A 17,907-nucleotide genomic window follows, 5' to 3' on the forward strand; every position below is an offset into this window, starting at 1 on the left:
TGTCCTTCTTGAGGTATGGCGACCAGTATTGGATGCAGTATTCCAGATGTGTGCGCACCATTGCTCGATACAGTGGCAGGATAACTTCCTTCGTTCTAGTAGTGATACCCTTTTTGATAATGCCCAGCATTCTGCTCGCTTTTTTTGAGGCCGCTGCACATTGCGCCTCCGGCTTCATTGTGTTATCCACCAATACCCCCAGATCTTTTTCTTGGCTGCCTTCCCCGAGTACCCTCCCTCCCATCGTATAGCTGTACCTGGAGTTCCCCTTCCCTATGTGCAAGACCTTACATTTCTCCACATTGAAGCTCATCTGCCATTTTTTTGCCCACTCACTCGGTTTGTTCAGGTCGCTCTGCAGGTCTTTGCATTCCTCAACAGTTCTGACCGTTCTGGAGAGTTTTGTGTCATCCGCGAACTTGATAACTTCGCACTTTGTCCCCGTTTCTAGATCATTAATAAATATATTGAACAACAGTGGTCCCAGCACTGACCCCTGCGGAACACCACTTGTGAATATCACTTCCTGTAGATAAATGACACGGCAGAGGGAAGGTCCTGGTGTGGCTGGCCACAAGCAGCACATTCACAGTGCTTCCTCTGCTGGCTGGCTGCCGCCACCACCACTGCTGCTGCTCAGGGAGGCCTGCATGTGTTTCTGATCTCATGGGGGGTCAGACAGAGGGAAAGAGGCCAGACCCACATGTAGGAGGATGAGGGGGAATGTGGACATGAATGCCAGACCACAATTTGGCGGGGGAGGGGGAGAGGAAGAAACATGGATACTAGGCTTACGGTGGTGGGGGGGTGGGGAGAGGAGGGCAGCAACAACAAAGGAGACAGACACCTCTGCTCAGTTGCACCAAATCCAATAAAAGAGAGCAGAGCAAGCTGGGTCTTTGAAACCCACTTTAATGGCAACCAATAGTGAAGAACATGCATAAAATAGTCAATCAATCATAAAACATCTGGCAAGTCATGGACTCGACATGCAGTGTGTTTCGGCTAAACCACCTGCATCAGGAGTCCTACAACATATAATGGCATAATACATAAAAATGTAGCAGAAAATCTAGTAGTTAAAATAAATAATTATAAAATAATAAATAATAATAATAATAAATAATATGAATGAGGAAAGGATGATAACTTACATACCCTGATGGTAACAAACCAATTGTACAAGCCAAATTCATAAAAGCATTATAAAGAGACAAAATTCGTATTTGTTATGACACATTCGTACAGTTTATAAGCAACAAATGTAAACTTTAGTAAATATGACCTCACACTTGTGCAAATATGATGGAAAAATTCAAACGGTATGATTGCATAATTGTGACATAACCGTGATAGAATAATGTAGTGATCAAGAGACAAAAGATGTACATAAGAACATAAGAATTGCCACTGCTGGGTCAGACCAGTGGTCCATCATGCCTAGCAGTCTGCTCACGCAGCGGCCCTCTGGTCAAAGACCAGTGCCCTAACTGAGACTAGCCCTATCAGTGTACATCCTTGTTCAGCAGTGACTTGTGTAACTTTGTCTTGAATCTCTGGAGGGTGTTTTCCCCTATGACAGACTCCGGAAGAGCGTTCCAGTTTTCTACCACTCTCTGGGTGAAGAAGAATTTCCTTACGTTTTGTACGGATTCTATCCCCTTTCAACTTTAGAGAGTGCCCTCTCGTTCTCCCTACCTTGGAGAGGGTGAACAACCTGTCCTTATCTACTGAGTCTATCCCCTTCAGTACCTTGAATGTATCGATCATATATCCCCTCTCAATCTCCTCTGTTCAAGGGAGAAGAGGCCCAGTTTCGCTAATCTTTCGCTGTACGGCAACTCCTCCTATCCCTTAACCATCTTAGTTGCTCTTCTTTGGACTCTTTTGAATAGTACCGTATCCTTCTTCATATACGACGACCAGTGCTGTATGTAGTACTCCAGGTGAGGGCGCACCATGGCCCAGTACAGCAGCATAATAACCTTCTCTGATCTGTTTGTGATTCCCTTCTTTATCATTCCTAGCATTCCGTTTGCCCTTTTCACCGCCGCCGCACGTTGCGTGGACAGCTTCATCAACTTGTCGGTCAGAACTCCTAAGTCCCTTTCCTGGGAGGTCTCTCCAAGTACCGCCCCAGACCTCCTGTATTCATGCATGAGATTTTTGTTACCGACATGCATGAGATTTTGTTACACTTGTCCACATTGAACTTCATCTGCCATGTCGATGCCCATTTCTCGAGCCTGATTATGTCACGTTGCAGATCTTCGCAATCCCCCTGCATCTTCACTACTCTGAATAACTTCATATCGTCCGCAAATTTAATCACCTCACTTGTCGTACCTATGTCCAGATCATTTATAAAGATGTTGAAGAGCACAGGCCCAAGCACCGAGCCCTGCGGCACCTCACTGGTGACACTCTTCCAGTCCGAGTATTGTCCATTTACTCCCACTCTCTGTTTCCTATGCTCCAGCCAGTTTTTAATCCACGTGAGTATTTCACCCTCAATTCCATGGCTCGCAATTTTCCGAAGTAGTCGTTCATGCAGAACCTTGTCGAACGCCTTCTGAAAGTCCAGATATACAATGTTGACTGGGTCGCCTTTGTCTATCTGCCTGTTCACTCCCTCAAAGAAGTGCAGCAAGTTTGTCAAACAAGATATGCCTTTGCTGAAACCATGCTTACTGGTCCTCATCAGACCATATGACAGCATTATTGCAATTGAAAGTACATATCAAAGCTGTAAATGAGATGCAAGTGAGAGAGGGGTGGGATTTAGAGGGAGACAGAACTGCAGCTGGAGTGAGAGAGGGAACTGAGGAGACTAGAACCTGAGAAAGGAAAAGGCAGGAAGGAATTTCAGGGCAGGATAGAAGAATTCTATGCAAAACACTACAAATAAACTTTTCTGAATCTTGCAGAATTTTGAAATATTGTGCGAAGAATTTTAAAAATTTTTGCACAGAATTCCACCAGGAGTAACTTAACATCATCTGCCATTTTGATTCCCGGTCTCACAAGGACCTCTTACAATTTTTCACCATCCTCTTGCAATTTAATAACTGAACAACTTTGTGCCGTCAGCAAATTTAATCACCTCTCCAGTTATTCCCATCTCTAAATCATTTATAAATACGTTAAAAAGCCGCAGTCTCAGCACAGACCCCCTGGGGAACCCCACTATCTATCCTTCTTCATTCAGAACACTGACCATTTAACCCTACTCTCTGTTCTCTATCTTTTAAGCAGTTCTTAATCCACAGTAGGACATTACCTCCTATTATGTGACTTTCTAATTTCCTCAGGAGTGAGTTACTTTGTCAAATGTCTTTTGAAAATCCAGATATACAATATTGACTGACTCACCTTTATCCAGATTTACTGTATTTGCCCCTTCAAAGAAATGTAGACAATTGGTGAGGCAACATTTCCCTTCACTAAATCCATATTGGCTTTATCTCATTACTCCATGCTTATTTATATGCTCTGTAATTTTGTTCTATATAATAGAAACATAGAAACATAGAAGATGACGGCAGATAAGGGCCATAGCCCATCAGGTCTGCCCACTCTACTGACCCACTCCCAAGTCTACTATCCTAGGGATCCCACTCATGGTGACAGGTTCCTTTGGCTTAACCCTCTAAGGGATCCCACTGGGCATCCCATTTGCTCTTAAATTCTTGCACGCTGTTTGCCTCGATCACCTGCATCGGGAGCTCGTTCCAAGGATCAACCACTCTCTCGGTGAAGAAATATTTCCTGGTGTTGCCATGAAATTTCCCGACCCTGAGTTTGAGCGGATGCCCTCTTGTGGCTGAGGGTCCTTTGAGAAAGAGAATCTCTTCTTCCATCTCGATACGGCCGGTAATATACTTAAACATCTCGATCATGTCTCCTCTCTCCCTATGTTCCTCGAATGAGTACAGACGGAAAATTTTCAGCCTTTCCTCGTACGATAGATCCTTGAGCCCCGAGACCATCCTGGTGGCCATCCGTTGCACCGACTCTACTCTCAGCACATCTTTTCGGTAGTGTGGAATCCAGAATTGCACACAGTATTCCAAATGAGGTCTCACCATGGTTCTGTATAATGGCATTATGACTTCAGGCTTCTGGCTGACGAAACTTCTGCGGATGCAACCTAACAACTGTCTTGCCTTAGATGAAGCCTTCTCCACATGATCAGCAGTTTTCATGTCTGCGCTGATGATCACTCCAAGTCTCGTTCTGTTGAAGTTCTAGCTAAGGTCTCACCATTCAAGGTGTAAGTTCTGCATGGATTTCTGCTGCCGAGGTGCATGATCTTGCATTTCTTAGCGTTGAAGCCCAGCTGCCAGGTCGAGGACCAAAGCTCCAACAAATGTAGGTCCTGTGTCATACTATAGGATGAATTGCCGTCTCTCACTATATTGCATAGTTTGGCGTCGTCAGCGAATAACGTTATCTTACCTTGAAGCCCCTGAATTAGGTCCCCTATGAATATGTTGAAAAGGAGCGGGCCCAAGATTGAGCGGGCCCAAGACTGAGCGGTACTCCACTGGTCACCTCCGATGTTTTAGAGAGGGTACCGTTAACTACCACCCTCTGAAGTCTGCCACTCAGCCAGTCATTGACCCATGTAGTTAGTGTTTCTCCCAGCCCCATTGATTTCATCTTGCTCAACAACCTGCGATGTGGGACACTATCGAAGTCTAGATATACGATGTCCATGGATTCTCCCAAGTCTTGCTGTTTTGTTACCCAGTCAAAGAAGCTGATGAGATTGGATTGGCAGGACCTACCCTTGGTGAATCCGTGTTGACTGGGATCCCGTAGATTCTCCTCATCCAAGATTGCGTCTAATTTACGTTTGATTAGTGTTTCCATGAGTTTATATACTATTGATGTGAGATTCACCGGTCTGCAGTTTGCAGCCTCTGCCCTGCAACCCTTTTTGTGCAGTGGAACGACGTTAGCTGTTTTCCAGTCTATGGGGACTCTCCCCGAACTTAGGGAGAGATTGAAGAGTCCTGATAGCGGTTCTGCCAGGACATCACGCAGCTCACTGAGCACCCTGGGGTGTAGATTGTCCGGTCCCATGGCTTTGTTCACCTTGAGTCTTGCCAGTTCGTAGTAGACATCGCCAGGTGTGAACTTGAAATTCTGAAACGGGTCTTCCACGCTGGGCCTTGCCTGCAACTGCGGACCGTGCCCCGGTGCCTCGCAGGTGAAGACCGAGCAGAAGTATTCATTCAGTAGTTCTGCTTTATCAGAATCTGATTCTGCACAGTTCCCATCTGGTTTTCTAAGGCGTACTATCCCGTCTGTGTTCTTTTTCCTATCACTAAAAAGGATTTGTCCCCTTTCTTCATGTTCTTTGCCAGAGTCTCTTCCACTCGAAGTTTGGCCTCCCTGACTGCCATTTTGACCGCTCCAGACCTCGCCCTATATTCAAGTTTAGCTTCCCTAGTTTCCATTCGTTTGTAGGAAATAAATGCTTTTTTCTTCTCCTAGACGAGGTGCGAGATTTCTGCGGAGTACCATTGAGATTTGTTGTTTCTCTGCAATTTGTGTACTGATTTAATGTAGAGGCTTGTCGCTTCATGTATGGTAGATTTAAGGGATGACCACATAGCTTCCACATCATCGGTCGTTGCTTGGTTCTGCAGTGTCCGGTGGATGAAATCTCCCATGCATTCGAAGTCAGTGCCTTGGAAGTTGAGTACTTTTGTTTTCGTGTTTGATATAGGGAAACCTTTCCTGAGGTAGAACCACACCATGTTGTGGTTGCTGGAGGCTAGCGTATCTCCTACCGAGACCTTCGAGACGCTATCCCCGTTGGTGAGTACCAGGTCCAGGATCGCCTGGGCCCTAGTGGGTTCCAATACCCTTTGTTTGAGTCGTGCTCCCTTTATGGATATTAACAGTCTCCTGCTGCCACTGGTTGTTGCTTGTTGTTCCAATCTGCATCAGGCACGTTGAAGTCCCCTAGCAGAACAGCGTCTCCCCGTATAGTGATATTCTCTATGTCTTCAATTAATTCAGAGTCTTTGTCCTCCAGTTGTCTTGGAGGTCTATATACTACAGCAAGATACAGGCATTTTTCCCTGCCTCTGACCAGGTTCACCCAGAGGGATTCCCCGGTGTACTTGACATCTGTGATTCTGGTAATTTTGATGTCTTCTTTAATGTATAGTGCCACCCCTCCCCCTGACTTTCCCTCTCTGTCCTGACGAAATAAGTTGTATCCCGGTATAGCCATATTCCACCCATGAGAGTCTGTGAACCAAGTTTCGGATATTGCCACCATGTCAAGGTCGACATTCATTATTTCGGTCTCTAATTCTAGAATCTTATTGCCTAAACTGTGTGCATTAACATACATAGCCCTCCATACCCCATGATTGCGAAGTCCCTGTGGGGAGTTTCCCATCTGGGGTAGTGTGACTCCTAGAGAATTGTTTGCAATGGGGGCACTTACTTTGGACTTAGAATCGGAGTTTTGACTCACCTCATCAGGATCGTTCCTTACTGCACTTGTATCTGAGTGGGTACCCTCCCCCGACTTACCTAGTTTAAAGCCCTACGAAGCAGGCGGGCTAGTCGGTGTCCAAAGACATGCTTACCCCTGCTGGTCAGATGGAGTCCGTCTGGTCCCTGAAGTCCTTGCAACGCCTCTCCATGGTTCAGGAATCCAAAGTTCATTTCCTGGCACCATCCTTGAAGCCACTCATTAGTCCTCAGTATACGCTCATTCCTGGCACTTCCTTTGCCTCTAACTGGGAGGATTGAGGAGAAAACCACCTGTGCTCCTGTCTGCTTCAGCCTCTTACGCAGGGCTCCAAAGTCTCTAGTTATGTTCTCTGGGGTGTTCTTAGCAGTGTCGTTTGTGACAAAGTGGATGAGGACCATGGGGAAGTGATCTTGGAGCTTGAGAAGCCTATCAAGACAGGCGGTGACATCTCAGACCCTGGCTCCAGGCAGATAGAAAACCTCCCTTGACTGCATATCCGGTCTGCAGATTGGTCCCTCGGTGCCCCTCAGCATGGAGACCCCAATGACTATTACTCTGCGCTTCTTTGGGGGGAGCCAATCAGTTGTCCCCGGAGTTGGAGCCATGCGCTGGACTACCTCCTGCTCCTTGACGGCATCCTCCTGCTCCTTGTCGACATCTTCTACCTGTAGGATCTGGAATCTGTTCCTCAGGGTGAGTTGTAAAGCTGCCCTGTTGGTGAGAAAAAGAAGAAGAGGATGAAGAGATTGAAAGAGGGGGGTGGGATCTCCGGTGTTTGCCCATGGAGGAGGTCACCAGCTGCCAGGAGTCAGCGTCTCCAGCCATCTCCTGTACCCCAATTGTTGTTTCAAAGCTGGTGATTTGTGTCTCGAGGGAGGACATGTCTTGGGCCATCTCGGTGATTTGGGACAGCTCCTGGAAGACTCTGTCAATGTAGGCCTCATCCTCTCGGATGCTTCTCAGGCATTTCACCTCCTCCATGAGACTCCTAAGTTCCTGCATGATGTCTCCGTCTAGCTGGTCGACCTCCTCTGTCTGTGTAGAGACTGTGGAGAACAGGGGGAGAGGGGAATGATCTCGGTCTGCACAGAGACCTCTGTCCACAATCCTCGGTCCTCCTCCTTCTGCACGCATACCGTGGTCGCTCCCTTGGTCCCCCCAGTTACCGGACAGTTGGTCTTGATTGCAGACATGGCGCTTCTTATTTTCCCTGCCTTAACCAAGTTGTAGCTGAGATCTGCCTGATAGTGAGTAAGTTAGAGAGTTAGAAGAAATATCTGTCTGTGAGTCAGAGTGAGAGATTGAAAGATCAAAGTGAGAGTTTGAAAGATTAGGGTATTTGAGAGGGTGTCACCCTGTGGGTTAGGGTGAAAGTTTAGAATAAAGTTTAAAGAATAGGGTAAAGTTTAGGCTCTTCTTAAGGCTCTTCGCAAAGGCGCTCTCACTAAGGCGAGCGCCTTTAACGCTCACCTTCGCCGCGCACCGTTGGCTCATCCCCTTTTATGGGGGGAGTTTGGCTGGTGACGTCAGGGGTGGGCAGAGTTAGCTCTCGCCTCTACCCCTGCTAGCACCGCCTTCTCTGCTCCTTCCTGCTAGCACACTCTCTGCTCTCTGCTCCGCTCACTGTTCTGCCATGTGCTCAAGACTGTTCTACCATGTGCTCAGGACTAGGCACAGCTCCTACAATCTCCCTTTGGCTGGCCTTGCACTGTCCCTACCATTTTTCCCAGCACTGATGTCAGGCTCAGCAGTCTATAATTTCCCAAATCGCCTCTATTACCCTTTTTTTTTTTTTTTTTAATAAAAAATAGGCGTTACATTGGCCACCCTCTACTCTTCCAGTAGCATGCGAGATTTTCAAAGATACATTACAAACTATTAAAAATAGCTCTACAAGCTCATTTTTCAAGTCTATCATCCGGTCCAGGCGATTTGCTCTTCTTCAAATAGAAACATAGAAACATAGAAGATGACGGCAGAAAAGGGCCACAGCCCATCAAGTCTGCCCACTCCAACAACCCTACCCCCTTGAATTTACCCCCTAGAGATCCCACATGTGTATCCCATTTCCTTTTAAAATCCGGCACACTGCTGGCCTGAATCACCTGAAGTGGAAGTTCATTCCAACGATCGACCACCCTTTCGGTGAAGAAGAACTTCCTGGTGTCACCATGAAATTTCCCACCCCTGATTTTCAGCGGATGTCCTCTTGTGGCCGAGGGACCTTTAAAAAAGAAGATATCATCCTCCACCTCAATACGGCCGGTGATATATTTAAATGTCTCTATCATGTCTCCTCTCTCTCTACGTTCTTCGAGTGAATATAGCTTCAATTTATTCAGCCTTTCTTCATACGGGAGGTCTTTGAGTCCCGAGACCATCCTGGTGGCCATTCTTTGAACCGACTCAACTCTCAGCACATCTTTTTGGTAATGTGGCCTCCAGAATTGTACACAATATTCCAGATGAGGCCTCACCATGGATCTGTACAATGGCATTATAAGTTCAGGCTTCCGGCTGATAAAGCTTCTTCGGATACAACCCATCATTTGTCTTGCCTTTGATGAAGCCTTTTCCACTTGATTGGCAGTCTTCATGTCTTCGCTAATGATTACCCCCAAATCACGTTCCGCCTTGGTCCTAACTAAGGTTTCACCATTTAGTTGGAAGTTTTGCATGGATTCCTGCTGCCAAGGTGCATGACCTTACATTTTCTAGCATTGAAGTTTAGCTGCCAAGTCGAGGACCAGTGTTCCAATAGAAGTAGGTCCTGCGTCATACTGTCTAGTAAAGTGTTCTCACTTACTATGTTGCTTAGTTTGGCATCATCGGCGAATAATGTGATTTTACCCTGAAGCCCCTGAGTCAGATCTCCCACAAATATGTTGAAGAGGATCAGGCCTAAGACCGAGCCCTGAGGCACTCCACTGATCACCTCTGACATTTTTGAAGGGGCACCATTCACCACCACTCTGTGAAGTCTACTGTTTAGCCAATCACCGACCCATGTAGTTAATGTCTCTCCCAGTCCCATTGATTTCATCTTGTTCAATAGTCTGCGGTGCGGAACGCTATCAAAAGCTTTACTAAAGTCCAAGTAAACGACGTCTAGGGACTCACCCACATCCAGTTTCCTTGTTATCCAGTCAAAGAAACTAATTAGATTGGATTGGCAGGACCTGCCCTTGGTAAATCCATGTTGGCGGGGATCCCATAGATTCTTCTCGTCCAGGATCGTATCTAATTTATGCTTAATTAGTGTTTCCATGAGTTTACTCACTATGGATGTGAGACTTACCGGTCTGTAATTCTCAGCCTCTGTCCTGCAGCCCTTTTTGTGCAGTGTTACAGAGATCTGTTTCAGTATCTCTGACCCATCAGCAGTGAATACCATTTCAGGCACTGATATCTTCCCCATATTTTCTTCAGTGAAGACTGAAGCAAAGAATTCATTTAACCCCTCCCCCTTTCACAAAGGCGCAGTAGCAGCTTCCATGCGGCAAATGCTCCGACACCCATTGAGTGATTACTGAAGCCTGCCATGATAATTGCCTTTGTAAAAGGGGACCTTAATCTCTCTGCCATAGCCTTGTCTTCCTTGGGTGCCCCTTTTACCCCTTGGTTATCTAGCGATCCAACAGATTCTTTTGCTGGCTTTTTGCTTCTAATATACTATACCTAAAAACATTTTTGCCTTCAACTTAATATCCATAAGAACATAAGAATTGCCGCTGCTGGGTCAGACCAGTGGTCCATCATGCCCAGCAGGTCGCTCACACGGCGGCCCTCTGGTCAAAGACCAGTGCCCTAACTGAAACTAGCCCTACCAGCGTACGTCCTTGTTCAGCAGGAACTTGTCTAACTTTGTCTTGAATCCCTGGAGGGTGTTTCCTCCTTAACAGTAGCCCTTCTCCCTTTCTTTTACCTCCTCCTGTCCAACAGCACCCCTTCCCTGCTCCTCCTGTCCAGCAGTAGCCTTTCTCCCTTCATTTTACTTCCCCCCTGTCCAGCAGCACCCCTTCCCTGGTTCCCTTGTCCAGCAGTAGCCCTTCTCTCTTCCTTTTACCTCCCCCTGTTCAGCAGAACCCCTTCCCTGCTTCCCCTGTCCAGCAGTAGCCCTTCTCTCTTCCTTTTACCTCCCCCCTGTCCAGCAGCACCCCTTCTCCCTTCCTTTTACCTCCCCCCTGTCCAGCAGCACCCCTTCCCTGCTCTTATCTGATAAGTCTCTATGTTTACCTTGGGAAACCGCTGCACGTGTCGCAAACCACTACCACCGCTGGGGAAACCGCCATAGGAAGGAACCGTATATGCTGGGAGGAGAGAAGCTGATTTGCACGGACGGGGAGAGGGACCTTGGGGATATAGTGTCCGAAGATCTAAAGGCGAAAAACAGTGTGACAAGGCAGTGGCTGCTGCCAGAAGGATGCTGGGCTGTATAAAAAGAGGAGTAGTCAGTAGAAAGAAGAAGGTGTTGATGCCCCTGTACAGGTCATTGGTGAGGCCCCACTTGGAGTATTGTGTTCAGTTTTGGAGACCGTATCTGGCGAAAGACGTAAGAAGACTTGAGGCGGTCCAGAGGAGGACGACGAAAATGATAGGAGGCTTGAGCCAGAAGACGTATGAGGAGAGACTGGAAGCCCTGAATATGTATACCCTAGAGGAAAGGAGAGACAGGGGAGATATGATTCAGACGTTCAAATACTTGAAGGGTATTAACGTAGAACAAAATGTTTTCCAGAGAAAGGAAAATGGTAAAACCAGAGGATATAATTTGAGGTTGAGGGTTGGTAGATTCAGGGGCAATGTTAGGAAATTCTACTTTTCGGAGAGGGTAGTGGATGCCTGGAATGCACTCCCGAGAGTGGTGGTGGAGAGTAAAACTGTGACTGAGTTCAAAGAAGCGTGGGATGAACACAGAAGATTTAGAATCAGAAAATAATATTAAATATTGAACTAGGCCAGTTACTGGGCAGACTTGCACGGTCTGTGTCTGTGTATGGCCGTTGGTGGAGGATGGGCAGGGGAGGGCTTCAATGGCTGGGAGGGTGTAGATGGGCTGGAGTAAGTCTTAACAGAGATTTCGGCAGTTGGAACCCAAGCACAGTACCGGGTAAAGCTTTGGATTCTTGCCCAGAAATAGCTAAGAAGAAAAAATTAAAATAAAAAAAAAAATTAAAATTGAATCAGGTTGGGCAGACTGAATGGACCATTCGGGTCTTTATCTGCCGTCATCTACTATGTTACACATTGCAAATCGCCACAGGCTCCTTCTACTGCGCATGCGGCGGTACAGCACCACGGATCATGGCGCAAGGAGATTGAAGTGCGAATGCGCGCTAAGGGTTTTATTATAGTGGATAAACAGTTCTAGTCACGATTCTGGCCGTTCGGGGCTTCTAACAATCAATATTTAAAACTCACCATGGTGAGCCGGCAGTGTATGACCAGCTGTCAGCATGACACCAGCTGTAACATCAGATGCTATTTAAGCAGGCAGGTCGTAGCGGAGGCTATCTTTGCCTATGAGCGTGAGAAGTAACACCGAGGTAAGCTGGAGGACTGGAGGCGGCAGTATTTTCTTTTCCCTACTTTGCTCTGATCCTGCTGTTTCTGTTTTTCTTTTACAGCAGTCCAATGCCCTGACACAGCCATATAGTGAAATGCAAGCTAGCTTCCGTTGGCAATAAGTGGACTGGCAAAGACAGCGGGAGAATTAACACAATGCCTGCAGTTGAACTTGAACCCTACCTAAGCTAAGTTCTTTGCATTATCCTTTTGTCATTGACTGCAGAAGTTTTGAAGAAGAAAGATGTACTAATACATTAACATACTAAAGTGTGAGTTAGCATTGAACAACGATATTAGGCAGGTGGGGGGTGGAGCCAGTGAGGATTTTACCCTTTCTAGTGCGGTTGTTCAGCTAACACACTTCACAATGCACGGGGATCTGAGGCTCCTTCCCCTTTTTGAAATACTGCATACACCAAAATGTACTAAAGACAGGGTGGGGAAGAAAATATTTCGCCACCATTTCTCCCTGATAAAGTTTATATTTATAAAATACAAAGGAGAGGTATTTTTGGGAAAGGATGGATACAAAGTCCACCAGCTTTAGGATGGGAGGTGTATTTTCAGCCAATGCTTAATTGAATCAGGTTGAATTGAGGTGTATTTTCAGCCAATGCTTAATTGTATCTCTTATTACTCTGAAGAAGGATTTCCATATTCCAGTACTGTCAGGCCAGCATATATAAAATAAAACTCTTTAACATGGATAAAATATGTATGTTGAGATGCTTGTAAAGGAAAACTTGTAATTTCAAATGATTGGTTATTACGCTGATTCCAGGTATTTGCATCTTTAATTACACTGGCAATTATTTACTCGAAGGTTTTCAAGGTAGATTCAGAAAACCTGGGTGTGCATTGCAATATATTATGCAAATTTACAGAAAGGTGTTTATGAGACAATTATGATTGCTAAAAATAGTTCTAAGAAAGGAGATGGTGACTTGTTTTATAAAGACACAGCTTTCTGTTGCGTCGGTGCATATTTATTTGAGACCAGAGCAAACATCAATCAGCAGAGCCCAGTATAGTGACATGTCGCTAGGAGGCAATTTAGTTGTAAAAATGTATATATTTTTCTATTTGCTAGATCACCATTAGGAAGCTGCCAGGAAGACAGTTGAAGTCATTTTGAACAAAATAGACTTTTGATCTCTCTTTTATTTATTTAGTTATTCCATTTTCTATACCGTTCTCCCAAGGGAGCTCAGAACTGTTTACATTAATTTATTCAGGTACTCAAGCATTTTTCCCTGTGGGCTCACAATCTATTTAATGTACCTGGGGCAATGGGGGGATTAAGTGACTTGCCCAAGGAGCAGCGTGGGTTGAAGCTAGTCTGGAATTGAAACTTTAGAAATTCTAGTAATATGAGAGGGGGGGGGAGGAAGGCTTTGTTTTTATTCAAAACAATACGGTCAATATTCAGTGCTTTTGGTTTATATATCTATATCCCACCCTTGCCAAGGGCGGGTTACAAGATTACATACAAAATCAACATAAGAACATAAGAATAGCCTCACTGGGTCAGACCAATGGTCCATCAAGCCCAGTAGCCCATTCTCACAGTGGCCAATCCAGATCAAACAATACAAGATGCTATAAACAAGTAAAAATGCAAACAAAAAAATTAATAGGCAGACAGCACCTTACTGTCATCATCTCTTTCTTATTGACAACACAGCCTCATACCCTGTATTTCACCTGGCAAAAAAGATGCTGTTTAAGCAATCTTTTAAAATTCTGTTGCCGAGTTGACTAGTGCTGGCTGGATCAGGCACTGATATTCTGAAGCATTGAACCAGAAAGTGCCACTGAACGTCAGTTGTGATCCCACTGTTCCTGCTAATAAGGGATAGGCAAGCTCTGCAGGACTCCAAAGAACCTGCGTATCTCTAATGATTGAAACTTCAATATTGAAGCACAATTGAAGGACTACTGCTCAACTGAAAGGGAACAGTGGTACACAACAGCACTATTCAGGCAGTGCCAGAGCTGTCCAGTGGAATCAGGGAGGAGGCAGGAGTTACAGCAAAAAGACTGTCCTAAGTTAATCAGCAGCCCTTCAGGTGGACTGGGCCCCAAGTGAGCCGAACAAAGTGTGATAGCAAGCATCCTGTATTCCAGGTGCTTCTGTCAGGATTTCCACCAATGAATATGCATGAAATCTATTTGCATATAATGGAGGCAGTGCATGCCAAGAGATCTCATGCAAATTCATTGGGGAAATTCTGAAAACCTGACTGGATTGTGCTCTTTGAGGGCCGATGTTGGACAACCCTGCTGCAGACAGTGAGGTTTTGACTGTAGATCAGGGGTCTCAAAGTCCCTCCTTGAGGGCCGCAATCTAGTCGGGTTTTCAGGATTTCCCCAATGAATATGTGTGAGATCTATGTGCATGCACTGCTTTCAATGCATATTCATTGGGGAAATCCTGAAAACCCGACTGGACTGCGGCCCTCAAGGAGGGACTTTGAGATCCCTGCTGTAGATGGTCCATGTTCAGGGAATCCATTTAGACACATTGGGTTGTATGCGAGTTAACCATCTAATATTAACTATTAAAATGAGCGTCAGACAAAGAGGCCTGCATGTTGTTTTTGAAATCTTATGGCTAGTAAAGCATATGATGTGAAAATGAAATCCCAACATCTTCCAGTGCTACCCGTTTTCCTATAGATGAGAGAGAGTAATATCAAAAGGGGGTTTCCCACAGGTAAATATACATTTGTTCCAGGAATGCCTTCTCAAACTCTTTCAAAGTATTTGAGCAGGAAGTGGTTTTGACTGCACATAGCTTAAGCCTTTGACATTTGTAGTAACAGTGTTTTAATATTTGACTTTATACATTTTATATATATTTGATTCAGACATTTTATTGACTCCCATACAGCTGCTCTCCTAGGACAATATGAAATTCTAAATCAGGGGCTCTCAAAATTGAGCCTCAAGGGCAACAAAGAAATCAGGGCTTCATACCAAATATTCATCAGAAATTTTCCTTTTATTAAGCAGCCTCTGCTGTCTCCACTTTTAGTGCTGCTGGTAAATGGCATATGTTGACATTTCTGCAATAATGGTCATGTCCTAATTTCCCCATTAGCATATGGCTGTGTGTGAACACTTACTGACACCTATTTTGTAGGCAGTGAGGGCTCACATGCTAACCCTGCGCCAGTCAGCACGCTACAATGCCCATGCAGAGCCATGCCCATTCTTTTCCCCCAAACACTCCTCCAGTACTAAGGTGCACATGCAAAAACTACTGAGGGATGCCTGAGCGTAGGCTTAACATATGGCTCCAGAAAAAGTAGGATGGATTCAGACATCTGGGTTTAACTTCCCCAACGGTTCCACCAGCGATCGGGCCGGCTCCTGCACGGAGCTTTGCTGCGGCCCCCTTCCCCCATCAGTATTTGCATGTTTACTCCAGCAAACCAATAGCATGACTTTTCCACATAAAGTATATGCATGATTACTCCGGACTTTTCCTAACCTTTTCTCTACATGATTTAATCTACTAGCTTTTTTCTCTTAAGCCTTTCAGTCTCTCTGACCACTATATTTAAGATGGCTCTCTTAACTAACTATCTGATTTGGATCCTCATGGTCTATTGGATCTGCTACAAAAGCAGGTCAGTTGCTGCATTTTTTTGCTATCCCTATCCCAGTACTTATAAGATCTCACCCAACTAACTCAGAACATCTTAGAGCTAATAATCCTTCTCTTTACGACTGTTCAGAATGGGGTCCCTTCCAAATCCCGGTTGTACCCCCTTCACAAAAACCAAGCAGACCCTATTGCAAAAGACAGCGGAAACTGAGAAAGATGAACTATTCTGTAACCACCAACGCTCCTTACCATCATAAGCTTCATGGTTTCTACTTAAATATATGATCTATTAGGAACAAGTCACAGCTGGTCAAAGACTGGCTGGAAGAAGCCAACCCAGATTTTGTTCTTCTTTTTTTTTTTTTTTTAAATGTCTTTATTAGCAATTGCAAAGGAACATACAATCAGGAGCGGAACAAGCATAGAAAAACATAGCAGGCAGAGAAAACAACACTGGAAACCTATAACAGCAGATAGTGCACAGTACAGGAACCCAATGACTGAATGCCCAACACAATTGACAATTTTGAAATACAAAACCCCTCAATCAGACACACACAAACCCCAAACTCACGGCCGTAGACCACAACAATCAGCCAGCAACCACTCCACAGTCATACCCCCAGACAACCAAACCCCCAAATGCACACACACGCACAAGTCACAGACAACATTATTAATCGTGACTGTTTACCTCCTGGGTTTAAAATTTTATCTCTACCTAGAAGCAGAGGTAAAGGGGGAGGATTATCTATCATCTTAAAAGAATCATTCAAGTTTCAAGTTTTGAGTTTAATGGAGATTTGATTAATCGCTTAATCATAATTCTAAGCGATGTACATAATAATAAAATTACAATCCTAGCCTCAAATTCCACAGCGGACCTTGAAATCATTTCCTGTAAACTCTGGTCAGATCAGTTAGAAGATGCTCTAATAATTACCCTATTCTATATTCCTCCTAAGAAATGGCCCGCAGCCAAAGATATTTTCTTCGAATTCCTTCTCACAAACTCCACACTAGGCCCACACAACCTACTGACAGGTGATCTAAACATTCACCTAAAGCAGACAGAGCAGGGTGACTCCAAAGATCTAATATCCTTCATTTCTTCACTAGATTTCTTTGTGCCACCTCCAATAAAGACCCATCAAAAAGGCCACCACCTAGATCTAGTCACTTTTTCCTCCAAAGAACTAACCAATCCCAAGATCCACTGGAACCAAGCCATATGGACTGACTCTATGGTCAGACCACCATTTATGCAATTTCCAATTTAGCTGGCAAGTAAGACGCTCCCCCAACCAAACCCAAGGTGGCAAAAAGACCAAATAAAATGATAGCTAGCAGAGGTATGGTGAACCCAATAGAATTCTGGTCATACTATGACTTAACTTCTAGCCCTGACTTAGACTCCTTTTCGGCGGATTCTTGGACCAACATGAGTACACAGATATTAAACAAAATGGCCCCCACTAAACTAAGAAAAATAAGAAACAAGAATCTGGATGGCTGGTACGACACTGAGTTAGGAAACTCGAAAGACAATGGTTGAAATCAGGGGACAGTGTGGGGAGGTCAAATTGGAGACAAAAATTAAATGAATACAAAAAACAAATAATAAAGAAACGTACTAACTTTTTTACACCCAAAAAATTGGATCGCCGAACACCAACAGTAAAAATCTCTTTGAATTAGTCAACAATCTCTATGACATACAGGCCCTCTCATGCTCTACCCTAGATTTCCCACCATTTGCTGATGATCTGGCTGAATTTTTCAACAACAAAATCATCAATTTGAGATCCAAACTAGCGTGCTCCTCAACCAACCATTTGAACTACCCAGTCGCCCAACACGATGATGATCCTAGGGTAGATATGGCCTGGAATAATTTCACTACCCCATCCTGTCAAAAATTCTCTAAATTTTACATGAAATACTCCGTCTCCTACTAAAGATTAGACTGCTGCCCCCCAAACATCATGAAAGTTGCTTCAGTCTCATTTAAAGCCAAATTATACAACTGGCTCTCCTCTCTCTTACTAACCGGTTCTTTCCCCGAGGATTTAGGCCAGATTTTGATCACCCCAATTGTCAAAAATCCTAGAGAATCTACCAATCTGACATCTAACTACAGACCAATTGCGAGACCCCCTTGTTCGTTAAGCTAATGGAAGGACTGGTCAACCAGGAACTAGTAATGTATCTGGACAAATTTAGC

The sequence above is a fragment of the Geotrypetes seraphini genome, chromosome 11 (assembly GCF_902459505.1).
Source record: "Geotrypetes seraphini chromosome 11, aGeoSer1.1, whole genome shotgun sequence".
Taxonomy (NCBI): Eukaryota; Metazoa; Chordata; class Amphibia; order Gymnophiona; family Dermophiidae; genus Geotrypetes; species Geotrypetes seraphini.